The sequence below is a fragment of the Pleurodeles waltl genome, chromosome 4_1, assembly GCF_031143425.1.
Source record: "Pleurodeles waltl isolate 20211129_DDA chromosome 4_1, aPleWal1.hap1.20221129, whole genome shotgun sequence".
Classification (NCBI taxonomy): Eukaryota; Metazoa; Chordata; class Amphibia; order Caudata; family Salamandridae; genus Pleurodeles; species Pleurodeles waltl.
In genome coordinates, this window is record NC_090442.1 from 177746295 (window position 1) to 177772280 (window position 25986).

Consider the following 25986-nt stretch of genomic DNA (forward strand, 5'->3'; position numbering starts at 1 on the left):
AGCCCTCAAAAACAGCTCAACATGTAGCTTCATTGGATATGGTCACACCTAAACTACATGTTGTAGGCATGAGAGTGAATATATGATCTGAGTAGCATCACTGTGTGGCACTAACTTGTGTCCCAAGAAGCAAAAAATGAGAAACCTTGATTCTCAACCTGATTACTCATGTCAACATCTTACAAAGGTTACCATTTCCCTTTCTCTTTCTCATTGCAGAGGATGAACTCATAACTCCTGGCGAGCAGACTGTTCCAGATTTCAGAGATGATATGGATGATGAGCTGCAAACCCTAAAAACAGACACCTGCCAGCAAACCCTGGGCTCCATACAGACACCATCTCTAGTTGCTGGAAGGCTCAACAGCATTGTGGGGTCTCCAGATGATCCACCTACCATCTAACAGAAACCACCTGCCACCCCACCCAGAGGCCTGGACTCCCAGGACCCACAAATACTATTCCAACAGACTGTGGTAGGAGTCCAGCGGGAGCTGGAAGATCAGGTGCAGGTGGGGATGGAGATCATGTCAGGAACCCTAGAGGCAGTCCATAGAGGCCTCCGTCCAAATAAGGACAACTCTGCTGCCATAAGAGGCACCTACTCTCTGTTCCATTGCCTCCAGCAGTCCCTGGCTAACATCACTGGAGTCATGAGGCAAAGGCATGAACAAATTCCCTCCCAAAGTGGCACCAGGGAGGATGCCAATGAGGTGGTGTCAATCAGAACCATATTGGAGTCCATGGAGCAGAAGCAGGACTCCTTCATTGCTACCATAGCTGCCTACCACTGTGACGTTGCTGCTGTGTTGTAAAACCAGCAGATCATCCTTGCTTCTGTGCTGCCTTACGTGTTGCCCTGATGTGTGTGCCACCCTCTATTCCAGCACATACAACACCCCTCTCACTGGAGGAATCACACACATCAGAGAAAGAAGATGGGGGCTGCACCTCTTTTACCCGCAAAAGTGCCTGGTAGTATTGTAGGACCGTTTGTGGGTGACTGAGCCAATTTCACACCATCTTGGCAATTGTCGGCCCAACCCTTTTGGCTAGCTAGTAGCACCTCACCCAAACCTGAAAGAAAAGGTGATTTGTAGCAGCCTGATGCATGACACTCTTTGGCTTCTCACGGGAAGTTGTGGTCAACAAATCTCACCCCTTTCTCTTATTAGCAAAAGATCACATACACACACATAGGCCAAAGACAAAGGTACAGGATGGTTTTCAATACATTTAATGAAAAGTCTGCAATCTACAATAAAATATATGAGCTGCAAGTATTAGGGTAATGAAACATAACAGGATTCGAATGGTGACCAGTGAAAAGAAAAGAAACAGTCCGAACATATTGGAATAACACACATAGATGAATTCTACCTAACTCCAAAGTGAGAGCATAGCTGTCATAGCCCAATCTTTCCATACTTAGCCCATGAGAGGAGCACCCACCCCCATTACTTGGAAGATAGGGGTCTGCCTGCCATCTCCTGAGCTGGTTGTAGAGACAGGGCTGAGATCAGAATGAAATGGCATGGACGGATATCCTGGCCGGAATGGCCTCCCTGTTATCCCTTGGCCTGTACAGTGTTTTTATAAGAAAAAATTTCTGTCCTGTGAAAAGGCCTGACATGGACATGTGCCTAAGTGTCGGACTGTTTACATACTCTTGTTGCCACAATTGCAAGCTGGATTATCATGTACTGTTCTTGTCAGCCTTAGACAGAGGTACATAGTGAAATGTTAAGCACAGAATAATAATAATTCTTTCGCAGAATCACAGAGTTATAGCTGATTAGAAAATAAAAACATCCCCACTGAAAAGCAGGCTGACTAAAAATGAATAAAACTGAATAAATGAAATCAGAGTGCACATGTAGGTGAAAGGGCACAGGTCGCAGGCCTCAGATAAGCTAAAATATGTGTGCCCAAGAAAAGTGTAAAATTATCCCTGACACCCTCCCTATTGTCAGTTTTTGAAACAATAGCGCCTTTAGTCTGCTCGGCTTGTCAAAATTTACATTTGAAGTAGCAATTTGCGGACACATTTCTGCTACTTTTATCTCTTGTGTGGGGGAATATAACACATGGCCGCAGCAAGGTACAGTTTGAGAAACTGAAATCACATAGGCAATTCCAGGTTTCATTACACAACACTCTTTGCTATTCAGCATCACATAACTTCCATTTGAAAGTATCTGACATACTGGGTGAATCAAAGAGATGGGAGTACCGCTGAGATAGCATGCCAAGTTTGCTATGGCCACATTACAAGTGCCGTGCAAGGACAACTGCTTGCAAATCATAGAATGGCTAACAGTAGTCTCACATTTGCCTTCAGTAAAAAAAGCTTTGTGTTTCGCTGTTTCAACATTTGTAATCGAAAGGCAACTACCACACCTCAGGGATGTAACTATCCCCTAACTGCTCAAATCTGCCAACTGCAAAATGTTCAAACCTTGCTAAACTGAAGTGTAGAAATGGGCAGATTAATCACCCTGTGTACTAGCCATACTGCCAATGGAATTTCCACTACAGTAAAAGGCAACTTTTCCAATCTTTCAATGTTAAGCTTGATGTAACTTCTTTCTTAGCAATTATCTGTTCTTGTCTGGTCAAATTGAAGGTGGCAAATAGCTCAGTAGAGCTAACATGCTGCCAGGGCACACAGCCACATCTAAGAACCTGCAGTGTCCAACCCAGCTGCATAATGGACCTAAGTTGACTCTTTCAATGATGTAAAAATGACATATCATTCACAATGTTGTCTATTGCAAATGACACAATGTTATTTAGCGTATAAATGTGGTTGGACAATGTGTTCATACCATTATCGATGTACAGCAGCTTCCATATGCGAAAGCTTCCAAATTTCGTTATATATGGCATGTAAAAACACATTTTGAGCGTGGCTTTCGAGGACCCAACAACAAATCTTGTAAGTCGACCTCTTCTGAAAGGAGACTAAGGTGTTCTTTCTCAGCTGCTAATGTGGAACAATGTAACCACTGTTGGCAAAGTTTATCCACACAATGGACCTCATTTACGAGGAAGTGGTGCAGCGCTGCACCAAAATTGGCAGCACTGCTTCATCACTTCAGAAACAAATGGATGAATTGTGTTTACAAACATTTGGCGGACCCTCGTGTTTTCCCTAGCGATGGTGCTAAATTTAGCTGCCTAGTGCCAACACAGGCACCCTTGCACCATAGTACAAGGGTGCCTGCGTTGCAGGAAATGATTGTTTATGTGCAGGAAGGTGCCCCTTCCTGTACATAAACAATCAATAATGGCGATTTGCTAGTTCTGCATTCTGCAGCACAAATAGAAGTAACAAATCATCATTATTTAATGATTGTTTATGTGCAAGAAGGGAACGTCACATAAACAATCATTCATGGCATTTTGCTCTTTCTATGTCTGCTGCACACTGCGAGAGAAAACAAGTAAGCAAAAACGAGGAGAAATAAAAGTATTTCTCCTCATTGTGTCATGCCAACCCCACCCCTGGGATAATTATGATTCCTCGTAAATCTGGGGCAACGTCAAACTGGAATGGGTGTTGCAGTGGAACACCTGCAGCAAAACTTATTTCATGCCCCTTCCACGTTAAGTGATGAGTGTGAAGGGTCCGTATTTACAAGGCAGCGTTAAGCTACAGAAAGTGCCTTGTAAATATGGCGTAAGGCATTGAGCCACCCGAGCATCGCTAAAAGTGATGCTCCTGTGAAACAAGGGCCTCAAAAATTAGGCCCTATATGTTGTATTGAACCTGAGTGTTGAGTTGTGATGTAGCGAGGGTCCGTCAGCTTGCTTTGAACTCCTGTGTGGAATTTACAAAACATATCTGACAGTCTATTTTGTCCTTTGGCCACAATAACCACCCTCCGGGATGTGAAAGTGAGAAGTTTAAGGTACCATTCTGAACCCACTTAGCGAGCTGTTTTTCAGTGACATTTGAAAGTATCGGCCCATTATTAAAATTAGCTGGTGTTGGGATACTGGGTGCATGCAGTTTTTATATTTTTGCTTACCCCAGGCAAGTCGTTTGCTGAACTGCATCATTCAGAAGTATTATTTGTAAAGGAATAAGGCATGCTCTAAATAAAGCTTCCCAACCCTGTATTTACCAATCACGTATTCCTCATACATTCTTCAAATCAACAGGGTTTTTCCAGAATGCATAGCCCTCAATGGCCAGCTGGGAAACAAAGGAATCACAAAAGGTTAATTTGGTGTGAGTTAGCAATATTTTTCTCACTTTAGAAGGATGTAATTTAAAGTAACATGACTCTGCATTTTTGGCATTGTGCCCAGAAAAATATGAAAACATTCTACATATGTGTTGGAACTCCCCACCAGAAGAGTTGGGCAATGCTTCCATTATGTGTAATTAAAAACTGATCTCAGGGTCCTAGCTTGGTGCAGAAAGTGATGTTCATACTGGTGGTAATAGAACATTTCCCCATAATTCGCTGTTCTCATATATACATTTTCAATTCCAAATACAGTATAATTTTCAAGCTCAGAAATCATGGAATCAACTGTTTTAACATCCCAATCTTCGGAAACAGCCACAGGTGTAATAATCTTGTTTATAGAAACTTTGAAGATATATGGAATTTGAATGACCTTAGTAAGACTGAATATATCAAATGGGAGTTTATCCCATACAATCCATCAGGGATCGAAACAGCTGAAATGTTCACAAGGGACAAGTCTCTTTGGACCTTATGGGAAGAAAGGTAAGGTGTCAAAACCTCATCTAGCAGTTCAACAGCAGCGCATTCAGGAAAGATAGTGACCATTTATCAATAAAAAGAAAACAATGACAAACCCAATCCAAAGCAGGAAGATAAGCAATGTCAGTAGTATCCTGGTATATAGTACATGGATGAACCAAATAATTTGCTTTTAAGCCAGTCATAAAACTTTTGTGATGTTTAAACAGGTGCAGTTGCAGATGCAGAGAAATTTGAAGAAAAGTCACGAATGTCCACAAAATAACCAGAAGCTGTTTGTGCAAAGGCCAGTACAGAACTAGTAAATTGACCCAATGGTTGTGCTTCATAACAAACAATGTCATCTGACTGTGTTGAATTGGAATAGTAGAGATCCATAGTTTGGATGTTTCTTGTCAGTGAAGTGGTGACAGTAAGAAGCAAAAGTTCACTCTCCTCCCTCCCCAAGCTCAGGGAGACAACTGTAGCATGGTACTTGCTGAAGCATTGTTGATTGCTTGAAGAGGTATATCCCATTGGGTAGTGAGGGAGGTTAGGGAACTACCCAGAAATCTTCTTGGTCTACTGTGCAAGATTGGCTACATGGTGCAATTTGACATTGTCAATTGAAACAATATGGCTTTCTTTAGAACCAGGCAGCGGTGGTATTATGACAGTTCTGGTACCATGTATTCCCAGGAGTAGAACCGGTGCTCTATAGAATGGTCCAAAAACCTTTTTTACAGCAATCTTTTCTCAGACTAGATCCCCAACTTTAGGAATCTAGCTGGTAGATGTTGGCAAATCCCTCATTCCCAAGGCGGCATAGGCAGATAACTTTTCATCACAGAATTGTTGTGTTTCCTGTAAAACAGTGACATGTTCATTTATGTTGAAAGGTGTTTCTGCCACCAACACTCCAGAGCAATAAAAATCTGGGACATACATAGGTATCCCAAACAGGACCTCGAAAGGGGTGCATCCTCCTAAGGACCTTCTGGACAGATTTTTTAATGCTGTCTGGACCACATATAGGTGATTAAGCCAACTACGGCCAGAACCTCATACCCTTGCTGTTAAGGATTGCTTTAACTCTCAGTTCTTCTACACCACAACAACATTTACCTCAGGATGCTATGGAGACCAGAAATGAAGCTGAACACCCATCATTTCCATGGTGTCCTTGAGGGCCGTAGAGGCAAAGGCATGGCCCTGGTCCAAGTGGAATGCTGCAACCGCATATGTCCAGATGAAGACTTGCAAATCTGTAATATCAGTTCAGGCATCAGCCGATCATTGTGGCCATACCCACAGGAATCTAGAACATGAATCAGCAGCGACACAAATATATTTGCATGCAAAACCAGGTTTTGAGGGACTACATTGGTCTAGGTTTTTTCCATTGTAGTGATTTGTTGACCACCTAGAGGGGTGTCTGCAGTGGGCGTTTGATGGTGGACCCTTTAATTTGTTGACAGATGTCACAGCAAAGGACATACTGTTTTTTCTGTTTGTATGGACCTGGCCAGCAATAGTGTTTTTGTAGGAGGGAAATAGTAGCTGTCACACCAGCATGGGCAGATGCAGCACCCTAATGTGCTGCTTTAATGAGATCTGATCTATGAGCTTGGTTGGGGATCACACAATCACCTACCCCTTGAACTGTTGCAAATGCAATATTTTGTGCACTGAGGTGTTAGGTGTATTTAGCAAGTTATGCTTTTGGTAAAGGGTTGCCATCAGCCAAAGCTTTCACAGCAGCCAATGTCTCATTATCCAGTCTCATATGGGAGTGAGTAAGTGCAGCAACAAAAGCCATAGCTAGGGCGGATTTGGCAACTTCATCAGCCAAAGTGTTTCCTACAACGTTTACTCCTACAAGCTGTTGGCCCAATGTATGAATTACATGAGCTCTTGGTAGTCTGTCCTTATGATCTGCTTCCCTCCCCCACAAGTTTTTAAATTTGATGGAGTTCCCTTTTGAGTCTCTGATCCAGTTAAGGCCCCAATGATGTAAGTAATCATTGAAGGAGTGGACACAGTAGTACAAATCACACACGTCAATGTGGTCTGTTCAGGATCCATATGTTCCAGTGCCAAAATCAAAGTCTTAAGCTCTGCAAGTTGTGCAGTGTAGTCCCCTAGGGTCTGGGTGAAGGTATGTTGCGGGTGGAATGTACCATCTGTCACTACTCTGCTAACAGCTACACAAGCAGCAGAGTACTGGTGTTTTGTACCTACAGCTGGTTGTGCTGAACCATCAGCATAAATGACTGTTCTGTATTAATGAAGAGGCATGATGTTAGAGGGCACGGGGAACTCAAGTTGGTATTATATAAATTCTTGGGCCTGTATTTTGGTGTCGAAAACATAACCATCATCAGTGGCGGTCAGGGAGGTTGCCCATTGAATCCAACATTGTTGTGAGGCGTTCATGTTTGGAACGCTAGCTTTGGTTATTTGCTCAAGGGCTGATTTGTATATTATGGGTACTGTGTTACCCTCATTAAATGTGACATAGTTGAACCCAATGGCACAAGGAACTATTCTGATGACTAAATTTGTTTTGTTGTCACATGTGTAAGTGTTGTGCTTCTAACATGTCTTGTTGTAAATCTTTGAGTATGCATGTATGTTCTAGTTTCCAGTGTTTGCTTGAAAAATCTGGAAAAATTAAATTATAAAGTGGTTTTGTGTATTGTGCATAGCCAGGAATGTATGTTCGGTCAAAATTAAAGAAACCTAGTAATGACTGTAGATTTTTGATGGTATTTGGAGGTTGGAAATGAGCACACTTTTCTAAAAAGTGCAGGGCTAGGCTTTTGCCTTCATCAGATAATTTGTGTGCTAAAAATAGGACACAAAGAAAAGCAATTTTGGTTCTCTTGAAGTTAAAATTGTAGACTTGGACAGCAAATCCTAAAATTATGTGCTCCACCTGGGCCAGATATGCATTAAGGTCATCATCTGCGAGGTAGATGTCATCAACATAAGACAACGCCGTGGGATCAAAATAATGTAATTTTGATTTTACACGAGCAGATAATACCCCAGGTATGTTCTTATACCACTGAGGCAAACAACAAAGATGCCTCTGAGAGCCTAGTACACTAACGGCGCTTAATCCCACCTTTCAGGTGCTACATTTTGGCATAAAAAACACTGGAAATGTCCAAGGTTGTTTTGCATTTTTTTTGCACTATTTTGTGTTGATAAGTGATGTGCTGTGTGCATTTTGGATTGTGTAGGAAAATGCCACTGTTGGCATAGTTACGCCCTAACTTTTTGCCTTTTGTTGATGCCAGCTTTGATTGAAAGTGTGATAGGACCCTGCTAACCAGGCCCCAGCACCAGTGTTCTTTCCCTAAAACGGTACCTTTGTCTTCACAATTGGCACAGCCCTGGCACACAGATAAGTCCCTTTTAAAAGGTACCCCTGGTACCAAGGGCCCTGTGGCCAGGCAAGCTCTCTAAGGGCTGCAGCATGTATCATGCCACCCTGGGGACCCATCACTCAGCACATGCAGTCTGCCTCACAGCTTGTGTGTGCTGGTGGGGAGAACAAGACTAAGTCGACATGGCACTCCCGTCAGAGAGCCATGCCCACAGCCCACTACCTGTGGCATAGGTATGTCACCCCTCTAACAGGCCCTACAGCCCCAAGGGAAGGTGCACTATACCACAGGGAAGGGAATAGTTGCATTAGCACTATGCCCCTACGGTGTCTAAGCCAATTCTTAGACATTGTAAGTGCAGGGTAGCCATAAAAGTTTATGGTATGGGAGTTTGTCACACACAAACTCCACAGTTCCATAATGGCTACACTGAATACAGGGAAGTTTGGTATCAAACTTCTCAGCACAATAAATCCACACTGATGCCAGTGTGGGATTTATTGAGAAATGCACACAGAGGGCATCTTAGGGATGCCCCCTGCATGCCAGTCCAACTGCTAGTGCTAGGCTGATCGGTCTCTGCCAGCCTGCCACTTCCAGACCAGTTTCTGACCACATGGGGTGAGTGCCTTTGTGCAGTCTGTGACCAGGAACAAAGCCTGTCCTGGGTGGAGGTGCTTCACACCTCCCCCCAGCAGGAACTGTAACACCTGGCAGTGAGCTCCAAAGGCTCAAGCCTGGTGTTACAATGCCCCAGGGCACTCCAGCTAGTGGAGATGCCCACCCCCGGACACAGCCTCCACTTTTGGCAGCAAGTCCCGAGGAGATAATGAGAAAAACAAGAAGGAGTCATCCCCTCAGTCAGGTCCACCCCTACGGTGACCAGAGCTGATGTGACCCCCTCCTTAGAAAATACTCCATCTTGCTTTGGAGGATTTAGCTCAATAGGATTAGGAACGTGCCCATCTCCCCAAAGGGAGGAGGCAAAAGGAGGGTGTAGCCACACTCAGGGACAGTAGCCATTGGCTACTGCCCTCCAGCCCTAAACATACCCCTAAATCCTGAACCCAGAAAATCAGATTCCTGGCGACCTAACAAGAAGAAGTACTGCTGACCTGAAAACTCCCCAGAGAAGAAGGAAGAAAACAACTGCTTTGGCCCCAGCCCTACCGGCCTATCTCCTGACTCAAAGAACCTGCACCACGACGCATCCTGCGGGCCCAGCGACCTCCGCCGACTCAGAGGACTGCCCTGCAACTCCAAAGGACCAAGAAACTGCCGTGGACAGCGGCCCTGTCTAAAGCAACAAGAAGAAACCATCTTTAAAGGGACTCTCACCTCACTCCAGATGCGTGAGTCCCTACCACTCTGCACCGGACGCCCCTGGCCCGTGTCTAGAGAAACCAACGCAGCAGAGAAGACCCCCAGGTGACTCCGACGACGTGTCCCCCTGAGCGGACCTCTCTGCACCCCTACGACTATGCCTGCAGAGGGAATCCAGAGGACCCCCCTAACAGCGATTGCCCAGTAACACAGAAACCCGACACCTGGAGTAAGCACTGCACCCGCAGCCCCCAGGCCCATGAAGAACCAACCACTGGTGCAGTAGTGACCAGCATGCGGCCCTCACCCTTGCCCAGTCGGTGCCTAGCCCCCCTGTGCCCTGCCTGCATCGTCTGAGTGACCCCGGGTCCCTCCATTGTTCTCTATACAAAACCCGAAGTCTTGTTTGCCCACTGCACCTTGCCTCCCCGTGCTGCTGAAGGTGTATTTTGTGTGCCTACTTGGGACCCCCCACAGTGCTCTACAAAATCTCCTTGGTCCGCTCCCTGAGGACGCAGGTACTTACCTGCTTGTAGACTGGAACGAAGCAACCCTAGTCTCCCTAGGCGCCTATGTTTTTTGGGCCCCTCTTTGACCTCTGCACCTGATTGGCCGTATGTTGCTGGTGCTGGGTGTTTGGGGTTGACTTGAACTCTCAACGGTGGGCTGCCTATGCCCCAGAGACTGAACGTGTAAGTGCTTTACTTACCTCAAAAACTAACCTGTACTTACCTCTTCCAGGAACTGTTTAATTTTGCACTGTGTCCACTTTTAAAATAGCTTCTTGCCATTTTATGCCAAACTGTGTACGTTACTGTTTTGATTCAAAGTTCTATCTATACCTATGCAAAGTACCTTACATTTAATGTCATTACATGCAATTTGACTCTTGTGGTTCTAAATCATTAAATTAAGAAAATAATATTTTTCACAATAAAGAACCTATTGGCCTGGAGTTGTCATTGAGTGTATGTTCTCATGTATTGCCTGTGCGTGTACCACAAATGCTTAACACTACCCTTTGATAAGCCTAACTGCTTGACCACACTACCACAAATAGAGCATTAGTATTATCTATTATTGCCTCTGTCAAGCCTCTTGGGGAACCCCTGGACTCTGTTCACACTGTCTCTCACTTTTAGATAGTATATGCAGAGTCAGCTTCCTACAGATTGCACATGTGCTTGTATGACTGTTTAACTGTCTGTAATCTAAGACTATTTTATATGAATGGTCAGGTTTTGCTTCTGGGAATAATGGGTTATTCCGGTCACATAACGGGTTTTATTGCACAGATGCAGGTCGCTATTACTCACTGGGCCTCACATTGTTTGAGAATTTCTTTCAGGGGTGCTTTTGCTTCATATTTAATTGGATATTGAGGCTAGATCTGTGGAGTGGCTCTAATTGGTATCACACCGTAGAGGGAATCTCTATCCCACCCTACGTGGTTGCAATACAGCTCAGGAGCCTGTGCCAAAGCCCAATCGGCTTAATTTACTATGTGTGGAAGTAGGACTGAGAACAAAGGCAAAATTACATCTTTCCCTTGCGGGAGCATGCGGACAGATTCAGGTGGCCAATCTTTTTCTGCCAATAAAATATCATAATTTTGTGTTAATGTTATCCAGAAGATTACTTTAATAGTACACGTTATGTCTCCCTAAATCTGAAACTTTAATCTGCATACCTGTGTGCGGTTTTGACTTCAATAAAGTCGTGTGTCACATCCATAAGATCCGTAAGACTCTGACGACATATTGTGACCTCTGATGCGCTGTCTAGCAGAGTCACTGCCTGAGTCCTGTTCTTCAACAACATTCTCCATACGTTTGGCATCTTTGACGAAATTGATGTCACCATTTTTCTTTATAAACTGGGTCTTTTGCTGTGGCAGTTTCTCTTCCTTTTTTGTGAAGGTCTTTTTTTGGTTTCACATAGTGACTTCGATGCTCTGACCGCCCTCCTCTGTCGCTCCATTTATCTGGTGTGTCCTGGAAGGAATGAGATTGGATAATGTTAGTATATTGATATATATCTGGTGTTTTTAATGTTTCCCTATTTCTAAGTTATATCTTTTTTTCAGGTCTCTGGTGGTGGAGATTCTCGTCTTTGAGTTCTCCTATCTTTATTTTTTGTTTATTCCAATGTTTTTTAGAGCTCTCTTATGCTTGCTTAGTACTCTCCTTAGTGGAAGTACTCTATGGTTTTAATTGGTCTGGCCCCCAGACTATCCCAACCTATACTAGTATATATTTCGGAAATAATCTTTGGCAGCTCATGCTCCTGGTCTTGCTGAGAAGCTGGTGAATTGCCAGTGCTGCTGCTTCCCCTTTCATATTGCTTAAAATTATTGTAGACACTGTGTCAAAATTACGCATCAGTGTCATCCCAAATCCAGGGCCGGGGCTGCCCCATGTTTATTTTGAATTTGTTTAAACACTTCAGGTAAATTCGCAACTGTAAGTGTACCATGTGCAGTGGTATATATTGTGGCAAAGACTGTGCTCCAAGTGACGCAGTACTCTATTGAGGAAACCATTCTGAATGGCAAGCACATTGTGACAATTCTATGTTTATCTTGGGGTCCAGTATGGGGAGACACTGCTTCCAGCTGATTTGTTTTTTGCACATCCCAGAATAGAATCTTCTCCTGCTCAGTGGGTGATTTTTCCATTATTAAATGGACAGTGTGGATGTATCCCTGTAACGGCCAATTGATTTATACCTGGATTACGAATTGTATTGATCGTCTATATATTGCTACTAGCTCATTGTATAATGTGCATACTTCAGCTACTGACAAAGCTTACAAATTGGGATGTGGTGTATATGTGGACAATGTTGGACATGTTGGACCGTCATTGCTTGAGGGACCTAACCTAATGGGTTGCATTACATGTGGAAGGGCGCCATTAAACCCGTCTTGGTGTTCTTGGTAATTTAAAGGTACTTTTAAATATTGGTATTCTCTGTACTGTTGTGTTACATTCGCTATTCTGTATGTATGAAATGTGCTGGAATCAGCGTTTATTTCTGGGAAGGTAGCTCATGAGTAAAATATTTCTGTTCTGAACGAGTCCTAAACTTCAGCTATGAATGTGACATCCCTGCCCTCATTTGTTAATCCATTTGCTAAAAAAAAAATGGTGTAACTGCTTGTCTACAGTTTTCTCGAATATTTACTGGTTGTGCCATATTAAGGACTAGGTATCAAAGTCGGGAACACCAATGGGGAAATCCTTATATGGTTCAAACTTGAACAACCTACAGCCTAGATAGGTACTCCCTATTCAGCTGAGGAGGATTATCCCTAAAACCCCAGATGTCTCCATATAATAGTATGTAGGGTACCTTTAGTATGTATGAAACAGAGATACTGAGGAGACCTGTATAATTAGTGCCTTTCCAAGGTTGGCTGCACCATGTCATAGTACTCTCGTTATTGGAATGAGACTGCTGGATTGGGGGTGGCAGCACCACCGTTTAAGTCAATCTCACACCGTCTTGGCAACTGTCACCCAAACCTTTCGGCTAGCTAGCAGCACTCACCTAAACCTGAAGGAAAAGGTGATTTGTGGCAGACTGACACATGGTACTCTATGACTTCTCAGGGGAAATTGTGGTTGATAAATCTCACCCGTTTCTCTCTTTAACAAAAGGTCTCATACACACACATAGGCCAAAGAAAAGGAGACAGGATAGTTTTCAATACATTTAGTGAAAAGACTGCAATCTATAATCAAATATATGAGCTGCAATTATTGGGGCAAAGAGAAATAACAGGATTAGGATGGTGGTGACTAGTGAGAAGAAAATAAACAGTTCCAACATATTGGAGGAACATACATAGATGCATTCTACCTAACCCCTAATGCCTAAACAAGAGCATAATGGCGATAGCCCAATCGGTCCATATTTAGTCCATGACAGGAGCACCCACCCCATTGCCTGGAAGATAGGGGTCTGCCTGCTGTCTCCTAGGCCGGTTGTAGAGACAGGGCTGAGGTCAGCAATAAAATGGCAAGCAGCGTGGATGGACATGCTGGCCAGAATGACCTCCCTGTTGCTCCTTGGCTTGTACAGTGTTTTTATGAGAAACTTTCTGTTCCTTGAGAAGGCCTGATGTGAGTACGTGCATAAGTGTCAGCTGTTTACAAACTCTTGTGGTGAGAATTGCTAGCAGGATTATCATGCACTATTCTTGTCAGGGTTGAACAGAGGTACATGGTGAAGTGTTGTGCACATAATAATTATTATTATTTTGCAGAATCACAGAGTTACAGCTGATTAGAAAATAAAAACATCCCCACTGAAAGAAGACTAACTAAAATTAATACAACTGAATAAATGAAATCAGAGCGCATATGCAGGTGAAAGGGCACAGGGCACAGGCCACAGGCCTAAGCTAAACTACAATATGTGTGCCCAAGCAGAGTGTAAAATTAACCTACAACAGTAGCATTTCTCTGTGGCACATTTCCAGTTTCACTTTTGCCTATGAACACGCTAGTGTAACATCAACTGAAACTGTCCCCAATTTCATTCTCCACCTGCTGACCTCACAAATTTGTGGACTGTCAATGTGTTCTATATACCCTAATGACAATATGGTCCTCCTCCTCCTCCCTCACTGAAGCACTCTTGTCCTCCCCATGGACTCTGTCTGGACACCCACTGGCTCTATACAATTTTTGGGGTTGTTGTCCTATTAACTGTTCCTGTGAACCTTCTAATTATTTGCACATTTAAATAAAAGCAATTAGTACAACCTGTGTGTTGTGTTTGTGTCAGGACTAAGTTGAACATGGTGCATTGTGTGTAACAAATATACCAACTACTTGCAAAAGGGACATGTGTCAATTGGAGCTGGGGACAGAGCTACACAGACAGAGTGAAACATATTTGGTTCATATTTGGTTAACACGATGTGCATGTTGACTAGCAAGCAGTTGAACAAGCTTGCAAGCATGAAGTGCAACAGGTATCAAGCAGTCAGTGTTAAAGATGATTTAAGTTACACCCCAGCAGGCTGATTTACCAATGAATAGTAGCAACCAAATACTATTGCCATGACAAGCAAATGATGCACGTGTGAGTGTGTAACGGGCAGGCATCAGTGTGTGAGTTAAAAATCCTTGGATTAGGGAGAATGCTTTTAAAACAACACCCATCCAATGCATGTTGCATGACTTACCCACACAGAGCAACTGCATGTGAATACCTGTTTTGGGCTATGTATTTATTCACATTCAGACTGTTATGTGCACTGCTTGACAATGTTTGTAGATAGTTCATGAGATTCCATTGCCAACCTGACAGGTACCTGTCCACAGGTAAATCACCTAGTCATCCACATGTTGCCAAACACTCCTTGCAAAGCCAAAGGCATGTACTTAACATTACCTGAGAAGACATGCTAACAGCTGCACAGTAATTCATGGTGTACACTTATATGTAGCAAACACTGATATTAAATGAGACCTTAAACATTTCTATGACTACAAGTACCTAACCTACAAAACCTAACAAGTCTAACCTAACCTACTCTACCTTATCCTAAATACTAACTACAACTACCTTAACTAAACCTACCTTACTCTATACATTTAACACAACATGACAAACATCAACCCCCTCAAAACACATCTTCAGACAAAGACAACAGAAACTACATCTATACATCAACTCTCTACGCATATAATCCTAAACAAATATATATATATTTAATGATTTTTTAAGTTTTAGATTTTGTTGTATTTTGTTTTTATAAACTCATATACTACACATCAACCCCCACCCACAAAAAAAGCTAAGTACCCCAAACCCTAACATTGTACCCACCCTTACTAAAACCTATAAACTGCTGTACCTACCCTATTCTACAACACCGAACCTAAACTAAGCTTTAAAAATAGCTTATCCTAAAAAAAAAAAATATGTACAAGGGAAGGGAAGAAAGGGCCCCAGTGGCTCATTTTGGGTGTGACTATCTGTCCACAGTCTGCTTGATTTCAATGAGTAGCAGAATCACATTGTTCGTTTTATGCTCCAGCAGAATCTCATTTTTTGTGAGGGTCATGTGTACACTCACAGCATTGCCATATTTAAAAGACTACATAAAGTCATCCTGCATGGCTTGTCTTGACCCTGTAAATATGGCACATAGGTGGTCATTACAAGTTTGGCGGTAATTGCCACCAACCGCAGTTCAGTCTACTGTGAAAAGACTGACGTGGACGCGGAAAACCTATGCTGTAATACGACCCCAAAGGCAATTCTGCCAGAAAAGAGCGAAGCATCAGACCCCACCAGGCTGAACGACGGTGGGAAACTGGCTGCACAGAATCTGGCACTGCCATGGGAAAAACTAAACCGCCCTCCCAAATACGATTTAGAAATCAGCACAGCGGTCATGCAACGGCTGTGCGCCATTTGCGGAACAGACAGCCGCAGTCACAAAATAGACTCACCAACAATACCCCACATTGAACAATTTGAAAACCCCACACCTGAGACACATACATACACTTCACACCCCCCATACTCCACTATAAAACACACACCTACAATACCCACAAACCTGAGCTATTCCTACATGAGCCACACAACTACTGACCAACTGGAAATGGGCACCACAAACTCAAGTCACATCTTTGCACACCTCACGCTACATATAACTCACAAACACACAACCACGCATCCCACAACTGCGCCTTCAATTTTCATCACACCTGCCACCAACTCACTCACACACTGCACAACCCCAAACACCACCACCACATCACACATCTCCCCACACAACCTACTATGGCACCAGCTAAGAACTCCTGTTTCACTGACAGGGAGTTGCAGACCATGGTGGATGAAATAATCAGAGTGGGGCACCAGCTGTTCAGTTCACACGTCCAGCAGACATCTATAGCCAGGAAGATGGAGCTATGGCAGAGGATCGTCAACAGGGTGAATGCAGTGGGAAACCATCCACACACAAGGGACGACATCAAAAAGAGGTGGAACGACATGCAGGTGAAGGTCCGGGCAATGGCATCACAACACCAGATTGCCATCCAGAGGACTGGTGATAGTCCCCCACCACCTCCCCCCGAGTTGACTGAGTGGGAGGAGAAGGTCATGGCAATCCTTTATCCTGAGGGCCTCACTGGACTCACTGGAGGACTGGACTCAGGTAAGTCAATGAAATACCCCTCCAACCACCTGCACCTGAAAGGCATGTCATCCCGTCCCCCTGTACCGAACCCAAGACACCCCATCAACCACCCACACCCATCCCCTGTATGCCCACGCATCTCACTAACACCGACCCAACCAATCAGCACACAACCACCAGTCCCTGACTGTAATGTTTGAAACACAAGTCCCACAATGCATCAAACATCCCACTAATTCCATGCACTGCACCCATCCCAATGGGAGTCCTGCATGCAGATATATGGGGATGTAAGCACAATCAACTGGTGGCAGATGCTGACAGGGAAATGGCAATGACAGGACAAAGGACAGAGACAGAAGGAAACACATGCCACTGCGAATGTGTGCAAGCAATGCACATGTGCAATGTCCACCATTGACAGATAACTGTCAATTCCGTATCCCTTGAAGCTGTTGAACACTACTGGCACCCAGCTAACACACAGACAAACACTCTGCAGGACACCCAATCAACTTGGTTTGTTTTACTCCACAGGTGACACTGTCCATGGCAGCTACCAGGAGGTGCCAGGAAGTGCCAGTCACACAGCAGAAGAAGGCCCCAGTGATGACACCAGATGTCTGGATCTGGACAAGAAGCCTAGCCCATCGGGAACCTCTGGTCAGTCACCCTCCAGAAGCCCCACCCAGCCCACCAGACAGACCCTCACTACACAGCCACCACCAACAGCTGTGGCCCAATGCCCACAAACCAGTGTCCCTGGCTCAGCCACTTTGTGCCACCTGCACAGATACCAGAGTCACCACCTGTCACTAGGCAAGACGATGAAGGCACTGGTGCAAATGAGAGTGGCATGACTGTAACCGGGTCACAGGCACAGGGGGACCGGCCCAGTGGGAGGCCATCTGTGGGAAAAGGGGGTAGCCAAACAAGGGTATCGACTGGCCATGAGGCCATTTCCCAAATTCTGTCAGCTTCCCAACACACACAGGACAGGATGGGCCCGATTCTGCCCACTTTGCACAAGATCCAGAGGCTGCAGACTTTACACCATCAGGAGGTAATGGAGCAATGGCAGGCCCACAATGCCACCATGGCCTCCATCAAAGGGGTGCTGCAGGACATGACTGGAGTACTGCATGAGATCTCTACCTGCATGCAGGCCCCATCCACAAGGCACGAGACACCCCAGCCCTCCACATCTGCTGCTGGTAGTGGACTAGTGGCCCTGCCAGGGAAATCACAGGACACCAGCACCCCTTTCTCTGCTGCCCAAGAACCCCCTCGCAAACGTGGCTGTCCAACCAGACATACCTCAGAAACTGTAGCCATGACCAAACCCACCACCAGGAAGTGATCCCTTCTTGTACTGTCTCCCTTGTGTCCCACTGACACACCTTGTTGACCATCTACTGTCCGTCCTCCATAACCCAATGGCCCCATGGACTCTGGACCTGTGCTACCAACAGCTGTGAACACCAAACAGACTATTCCGTCCACCATCTGCCCACTCCCTTGTATTTTACCATCCCTTATGTAGCTGCACTTAATTAAAAGTTGTACATTCACACCCAAAGTATATGTGCTTTATTCCTAATACATGCATGTGACGTATTACTTTATGTCAAATATTAAACAGTGCCAGAAATTGGTTAGGGCGAATGTCTGCAGGCATGTAACAATCTAAATCTGAGAAATGGTTCCTCACACTTGCACTAGGAATGTCCTAATACTCCTTGTACAAGGCATGGCAAAGGGTATCCCTGCATAGTAAGACCTATGAGGAACAAATATGTAGCATACACTTAGGTAGTTTGTTGAATGACACATGTACCTGCATTGTGTCCAAAGTTGAACACCAATGCCAGAGTACTGTCACTTATTCACTGACCAGTATTACCATTTGTCAGTTGTACTATACACCAGTTATGCACATACATATGCATCTTTCAAATTAGTACAACTGTAGGTAAAACAGTCCATACATGTGAAGGCAGGAAACATATCCAGGAAAACAAAACTTCTATGTGGGAACTACCTTTGAGAGTCATCAAACATATGAAGCAGTAAGGGGTATGTGACAGTACACACATTGCACCACACATACACTGCTGTGTCTCCAGCACTGGTTGTACAATCTTACAACTGTACACAACTCCACGTAGGAAATGTTGTAGGAAACATTAGGCTAAATGTACCTGCAACTCATTGGAAGTATAGTTGAAAGAGCTGAGTTCTGGAGTCCACATCACCCTCCCCTTCTTCATTGCTGTCCTCTGTGCCCTCAGCTGCCACGGGTGGATCATGTTGTTCCTCATCTTCCAGTAAGGGTACAGGTCTCCTTAGTGCCAAGTTGTGCAGCATACAGCAGGCCACGATGATCTGGCAACCTTGTTTGGGGAGTAGAACAGGGATCTGCCTGACAAATGCAGGCACCGGAGACTTGCCTTCAGGAGGCCGAAAGTCCTTTCAATAACTGTTCTTGTCCTTCCATGTGCCTCATAGTAGCAAATGTCATTCCCTGACCTGGGATACCTCACTGGTCTCAACAGCCAGGACAGGTTTGGATAGCCAGAATCACCTGGGAAGAGTGAGAATACACAGACAATGTCAGCATTGTGAAGAGGGCAAAGAGTCAGAAAGGCAGGTTATCAGCTACTGTACTCTCACATCTCACTCACCCACAAACCAGGCTCTCTCTCTTTGTAGTTGTGCCATCAGGTGTGGGACACTGCTGTTACTTAAAATGTAAGAGTCATGCACAGATCCGCGGAATTTGGCAATTACTTGGGAGATGTATTGGTCTTCAAGATACACCACCTGTACATTAATGGAGTGATATCTTTTCTATTCCTGTACACTTGTTCATTGACCCTGGAATATTCTCTTGGAAGGAATCAAGAGAATATGGGGGCCATCTATGGCCTCAGTCATATGTGGAATCCGTGCAATTGCATAGAAATTTGATTTCACAGTGGGCAAGTAGCAACTTGGGGAAATTTGATGTAGGTGTGGAGGTGTTTCAGCAAGGCAGTCAGGATATCCCTTAAGATGTTACTGAACATTGGCTGTGACACACCTACTGCCCAGGTGACTGTCGCCTAAATTGACCCACTGGCCAAGAAATGTAGCACAGATAGTAGCTGCGCAGTAGGTGGAATATCATAGGGATTACCTAGACCTGGCAGCAGATCTAGCTCCAACTGGGAACACAGTTCATGTATGGTCATCCGGTTCAGATGGTAGGTCCATATGATGTGTCGTTCCGGTACCTAGGGAGGGACAACACACATATTTCACCACACCAACACATTATGGATGATGTCACCGCACACACAACAGCACAAACGTAGCCTTCACATAATGGAAGGGATGCATGCAGCTAACACTGTGACAATCGACATGTATACACGGTGCCATGCAACTTACAAATGCAGATAACTTATGCCACACATCACATATGGCATGTATTGCTGTGTATGACTGGTGTGCATGACATGTTGAGGAAGATATGACAGCATGGAGAGCGCGTAGAGATTGCACTCTTTTATACTTCAAATGATGGCCGTCTGTCCTACATGCTGAGGAAAGATGGATGTGACATGACTCCACTGGTGTAAATCATCATTGCGTTAAGCGTTCTGTACCGCTGTGCAGTCCTCCATTGGTTAACTTTGGTGTCAATGGGGGGCGGTGGTAACGGTGTGTACTGCCGCAGTCTTCACCACCATCTTGATTTCCCTTAGCCACTTGGCTCCTGCACTAACCACGACCACTACTCCAATCATGTGCTGCTGTGTCCTGCATCTGGTCAGGAAGATGGCACATGATACAGGGGAGAGAGCCCCAGCGTTCACCCAGGAGAAGCTGAGGAGGCTTATGGGCAGGGTCCTACCCCTGTAAGCAAAGTTGTATGGGTGACCAAAGGAGCTGGTGAGCGGATGAACAGTGTCCTAGCAGTGAGTATGATTGCTTGAGTGCAGGTGTGTGAATGTAGGATTGCCAAGCGTATAGGAGTAGTGGAGTAGGCCATCAATGTGTACCTATAGGAAGATGGAATGTATTGTTGTCAACTGTCAGTGCAATTGTATCCTATGTCAGCAGTCAGCATGCGTGTGGTCAGTCTAAATTAATCTATATTCCAAATTTCTCCCATGCAGGTCAGGGCCCATCAGAAGAAGGGGTTATAGCGAGCCTTCGCCAAGGACGTGCAGACCCAGGGGGTTTAGAGCCAGTGGAGCCCCTACTGCAGGAAACAGTGAGAGGACCTGACACGCTGGGCCCGGAACACCGCGGAGGCCCAGCTGGGGATGGCCTCCCAACGAGGGAGGAGTGCACGTCAGACCCTGACCCCTCGCATACTGGTGGTGTCCTACCCAGCTTTGGATGGGTGCCTAAAGGCATCACAGCAGCCACAAGGGGGTGAGTTTTCACACAGTCCTGCATGCCAACTGTACTGGGGGGATGGTAGGCAATGTGGTGAAAGGTTGCTGTTATAGTAACTCATAGGTGTCAGGATATGCAGGTGTTCAGCTTCTTGGCCAGGTTATGTTACCTTGTTGTGTAGGGGACATGTGTGCCCAGGTAAGGTGGGAATTGTATAGTACAGTCAGTCAGGTACTGTTCCGGTTGTCTTGCTAAGTGACGTAGTGGTACTCATGACATCTGAACATTGAATGGATAACTCAGTTGGAGTTGCAGGACATGTGCATTTATTCTGTAGGGGACCACTGATTCCTCCCCCGATGGCAGCTCCCTGGTGGTGGCGTACCCCTCTGGGACCACCACAACAATATCTTCATCCACCACACCCGTACCAGCACCACCCTCCCAGTAGCTCCCCATTGAGTTGCCCGTGCCCTCTCACCCAGGAGGTTGGGCGTTTCCTTCGCTGCAGGCACCTCAGCCCCTGCCCCAGTCAGCCCTGCTGCCCTCAATGAGGAGGCTATTGCCCTCCTGAGGACCATCTCTGGGGGACAGACAACCATCACGAATGCCATCCAAGGGCTGGTATCCCAGATGCAGCAGAGCAATGCCTACCTGGAAGGCATACATGGTGCCTTGTCTGGCCTCCAGAGATCGTTCCAGGCTCTGGCCTCCTCATTGACGGCAGCTAGTATCCCTGGTACCTCTGTCCCCCCTCCACTTGTGCCCCATTCAGAACTCCTCTCCCCTCACCCATCCCAAGCACAGAAGCCAAATAGCATGCACACAGAACAACACACACACCACACAAGGACACATACAGGCACCACAAGTCACACCACAGCCATGCACACACTCAACATACAGATGCAAACACAACAACAGCCACGTCCTCCACTGTCTCCCCTACCCCCTCCTCCCCTACAGTGACCTCACCACACCCACCATCAAGCACTGCATCCTCACTCTCAGATCCTGCCCCCACTGACACAGTCATCACAACACAAGTCACCCAGACATGCACCCCAGACACCACACCCGCAGTCACCACAACAACCATTACAGACACCTGCAGCACACACACCAGACATGCCGACACCACCGCAACTTCCATTCACACGACCTGTTTGTCCTCTCCCACCCTTTTTTCACCCACCTCCTCCCAACACACGTAAACACACCCACTCAGGCACCCCACATTCACCCACCACACACAAGCAGACTGAGCACCCACCTGCAACCACGTCCAGCACACGTACAAGTCCTACGACCACTCCCTCTACCTCTGCTCCCACCCCTGTTTGCTCAGCCCCACCCTGTGCTCCAAAGAAACGTTTACTTTACCGCATTGACCTTTCTGAACCTCCTGGCCTACCCCATCTTGTCCCTGCACATTCTTGTGGCCTCCCCAACCCCAGGACCTCCACCTCATGTTCCTCCCTGGACCTTCCTTCAAGTTCTCATGTCCCTTCCTCCTCCAAGAAGACACCTGGCAAGAGCCCTGATCCTGCTAACATCCACCGTTCTCCATCAGGTACTAAGGCCAAGCCCTCTTTCCCAAGCCGATGACAAAGCCCCCCTCCTAAGCCCAAGCCACCCCCACCAAAGCCCAAGACCCCCTACTTCATGACCTTAGTCCCGACCACCAACCTCTCCCCCTGCGCCCAGAGGTGCCTGCCCCATTGATGCCTCTGCCCTGTGGAGACCATGGTCGAGTCAGGAGTCAAGTTGGGGCCTTGTTGTGCCTGTTTGGCCGCATGGTCATGACCTCTGAACTGCCCAATAGGCCTGTTTGTAAATAGTTCTTGATTGCCAACTTTAATTTAACATATCTGGACAACAAGCACAGTTGGTGCACTTTGATCAAGTTGTCTTGCTTTTGACTATGGCTGCCTCGTTTGCACAGGTATGTGCATCGTTGTCCCCATCTGTGCATGTGTATTGTGCTTGTGTGGGTGCATCACTTCTATTTTTCATTTTTGGCCCAGTCTCTATTTGTGTGTGCAAAGCTGTTTGTGTGGTGATAGTTTTAGAAGTTGGTGTGGATGGTATGTGTGTTTGTATTTTTTTGTGATGTCTGTTCAGTTGTTGTGCATGGTGTGGGTGGAGTGAGTGGTATGGACGATGGCGTCATGGTATGCTACCAGTGTATGTGTGGTTGGCACTTGTGGTTGTATGCGATATGTGTGTCTGGTATGTCATCTTCTGCCTGGTGTTTGTGTCAGCCGTGGTTTTGTGTTCAGTTTGTGTGTGGCTGGGTATCTGTGTCGTGACGTGTTTATGGTTGCTGTTGTTTGGTGTATGTGTGGTGTATGTGTGTCATGTGTGTGGGGCATGGTGTGTGTTCTGGTTGTGAGTGAGTGTATTGTGAGTGTGCGTGTGTGTGTGTACATGTGTTTGTCTATGGGTTGGGGCATTGCTGTGGATGTGTTTGTGTGGGGCCGTGGCAGTCGGGGTGTGTGTGGCGTGTGGATGTGTAATTGTCCCCTTCCCTCCCTTGCGTGGTAGGCAGGATACTCATCGTTGTTGTCTTCGTCAGTGCTGTATGTCCTGGAGACAGATAGCCAGTACCAGCATCGTGAAGATCTCCAGTTCACGCTCCATGTCGTCGGTGACCTCCTCTGTGTTCCTTCAGCGAGTGTTTCCGTTTATACTGTTCCTTTCCGCCATGCTTTGCGTGGAGGTTGGCCCACCCCGGAAATCGGGGTGGTGTGCTGATCCCTAATACACCCTGTCATTGGTAGTCGGTTCGCACTGGTGGTACAGGCGGTGTACTGGGTGTGTGCTGGCCTGTTCACCGCCACAGTTGTATTACGGCGGTCTGCACCGCCAGCCTGTTGGCGGTCGGATCGCCACTGCAGGCGTAGCGGACATGTGTCCGCCAAACTCGTAATTACCACCATAGTCTTTCTGTTATTACTGTGGTGTGAATCCCCCCTCCTATGTGGAGTAGCCATGCACATCGGACAGAAATTGCAATGTGAACAACAACAGTAGATTTGTGCATCTGAAATGCATTTGTTAGGTTACCTATCCCCAGCCATATTCACCTATCAATTCACTACCACATATGTTCACAGACTATGGCATTGTGGTCATTGCTCTTCAATCAGACAATCAATCATGTAGTCCCTCATTGATAACAAATAAATCCACCTTGCAATTAGTCAGAGGTGACTGCATATCCAACAATTAACGTCTACATTTCTGTTCAAATCTTTGTGTTACCTGTTTATTTTAGTGTAAGGGATGCACATTGAACATGGCACTGTGTAAAGCATCCAGCATCACACACAATCCTTGCACTTCACAATAAGCATTCAGGATGACACTTACTAGTAATGTCTGGATCCTTGAAGCTCTACACCTCTCCGGCTGTGTAAGGCTCAGGTCCACCTACAAGACATAACATGATACATTGCACCGTGATTGCAGAACCTGTACATTGTGGTCAAGTGTAGCATAGTACATATGCATAGCAATTGGCTATGTAACCCTTCCGGTTGTAACAAATCAAATGGCTCATGTGACATGCCTCAAAAATACACATTGGTAAGGCAGACTGACGTGTACACACACATGATGAGCCAAAATATGCATCAAGTGGACACATTGCAGAATCAGTTCAAATAACTCACTACTACAAAAGTTCACAAGGGTAGCAGATGTTCATGGCTCTCTGCGCCTACATAACTCCCAGACCACACTCAGCAAGGTATAGCCTTAGTCTTTTATCTACATGTACATGAATACACTATATACATCACACATTAGTCATCCTTGTTCTTCCATTTAATGGAGATCAGTATCTGTCAGTGCTGCATAGTGCTAGACATTGACCCTACATATCCTGTGCATCCCCAAAGGTTAATTTTTAGAAAGTGAACACCAACATGTATGAGATGTGTTCAGATGTAACAATTCCACCTGTCAGACCTTTGGATAAGGTAACATACATTGGGCCTCATTTACATGAGACATAAACAACATAAAAAGCTCCAGAAAGAGCATGTATGCCAAGGCAATGCAAGGTACCCGAAAAGGAAAGGTGCACACTTTCTCAGTTTACGCACAGCACGCCTGTTGACATGTGCACCATAGCGCAAACAGAGAAAATGTTCACTAGGTATGATAGGGCCACTGGTCAGTGTGGGCTCATGACAGCCCAGTGTTTGAATGCCTCTGTGGCATGCTTTGTCTTTTAAACAATATTTTGTGGGGGCATGGCACTTTTGCTATAGAACATATGTGAGCCACAGACACTATGAGCACAAACCATCTATAGGCAAATCAGACCTAAAGAAGAATTCACAGACTAGGTGTACTTACCAACAGTTTCACCAGTTTGGAATTCAATTTAATCCAGGAGTCACGTTCCCAGCTGTTAACATTCGCCCAGCAATGTTTCAGTTGGTGGGTTGTCCGGTCTACATCAAGGAGCCTCTGCATGTGATACCGGACCATCTACCACCTGAACTTCGCGTCTTCATCTTGTATCCGTAGATGACCCGTCCATCACTGGCTACTATGTTGGGAAGGTAGTGGTGATAATCCACAGGAACCTACAAACTTCTGGGCATTCATAGTACGTGCCATTCCCTTCCCCAACATGTCCCTTCCCAAACAGAGGGGGTCATTACAACATTGGCGGTAAAAGGCGCTTACCGCCGTGCAGAAGACCGCCAATACACCGCCGCGGCCGCGGAATTCCGCCACAGCTATTATGACACACATCTCGGAATCCGCCGAAATTCAGACACCCACACAAGTCCGCCACACCAAAGGTCAGTGTTAAACTGGCAAAAACAAAACCTCCACCTCCACGCCAACAGAAACACGCCCATGCTATTACGACCCAGTAATCCACGCGGCGGTCTTTCAACCGCGGTATTCCATTGGCGGTACACACCGCCACGCTCAAAATACACACACATCTCCAAAACACCGC

At 45.7% G+C, this 25986-nt stretch overlaps 1 long non-coding RNA gene across 2 annotated transcripts in view; it reads right to left on the bottom strand.

Annotated features, from left to right (window-relative positions):
• The window catches only part of LOC138287516 (uncharacterized), a 139121-nt gene that overhangs the window by 106805 nt on the left and 6330 nt on the right, over positions 1-25986 (bottom strand). Inside the window, exons 2-3 of one of the 2 annotated variants that reach the window (XR_011202230.1) lie at positions 11130-11433; positions 3519-5585 (exon numbers count right to left, since the gene is read on the bottom strand). This is a non-coding gene — a long non-coding RNA (uncharacterized lncRNA). Of the gene's footprint in view, positions 1-3518; positions 5586-11129; positions 11434-25986 lie in introns of those variants that run through there. The other variant, XR_011202229.1, reaches the window with a different exon arrangement.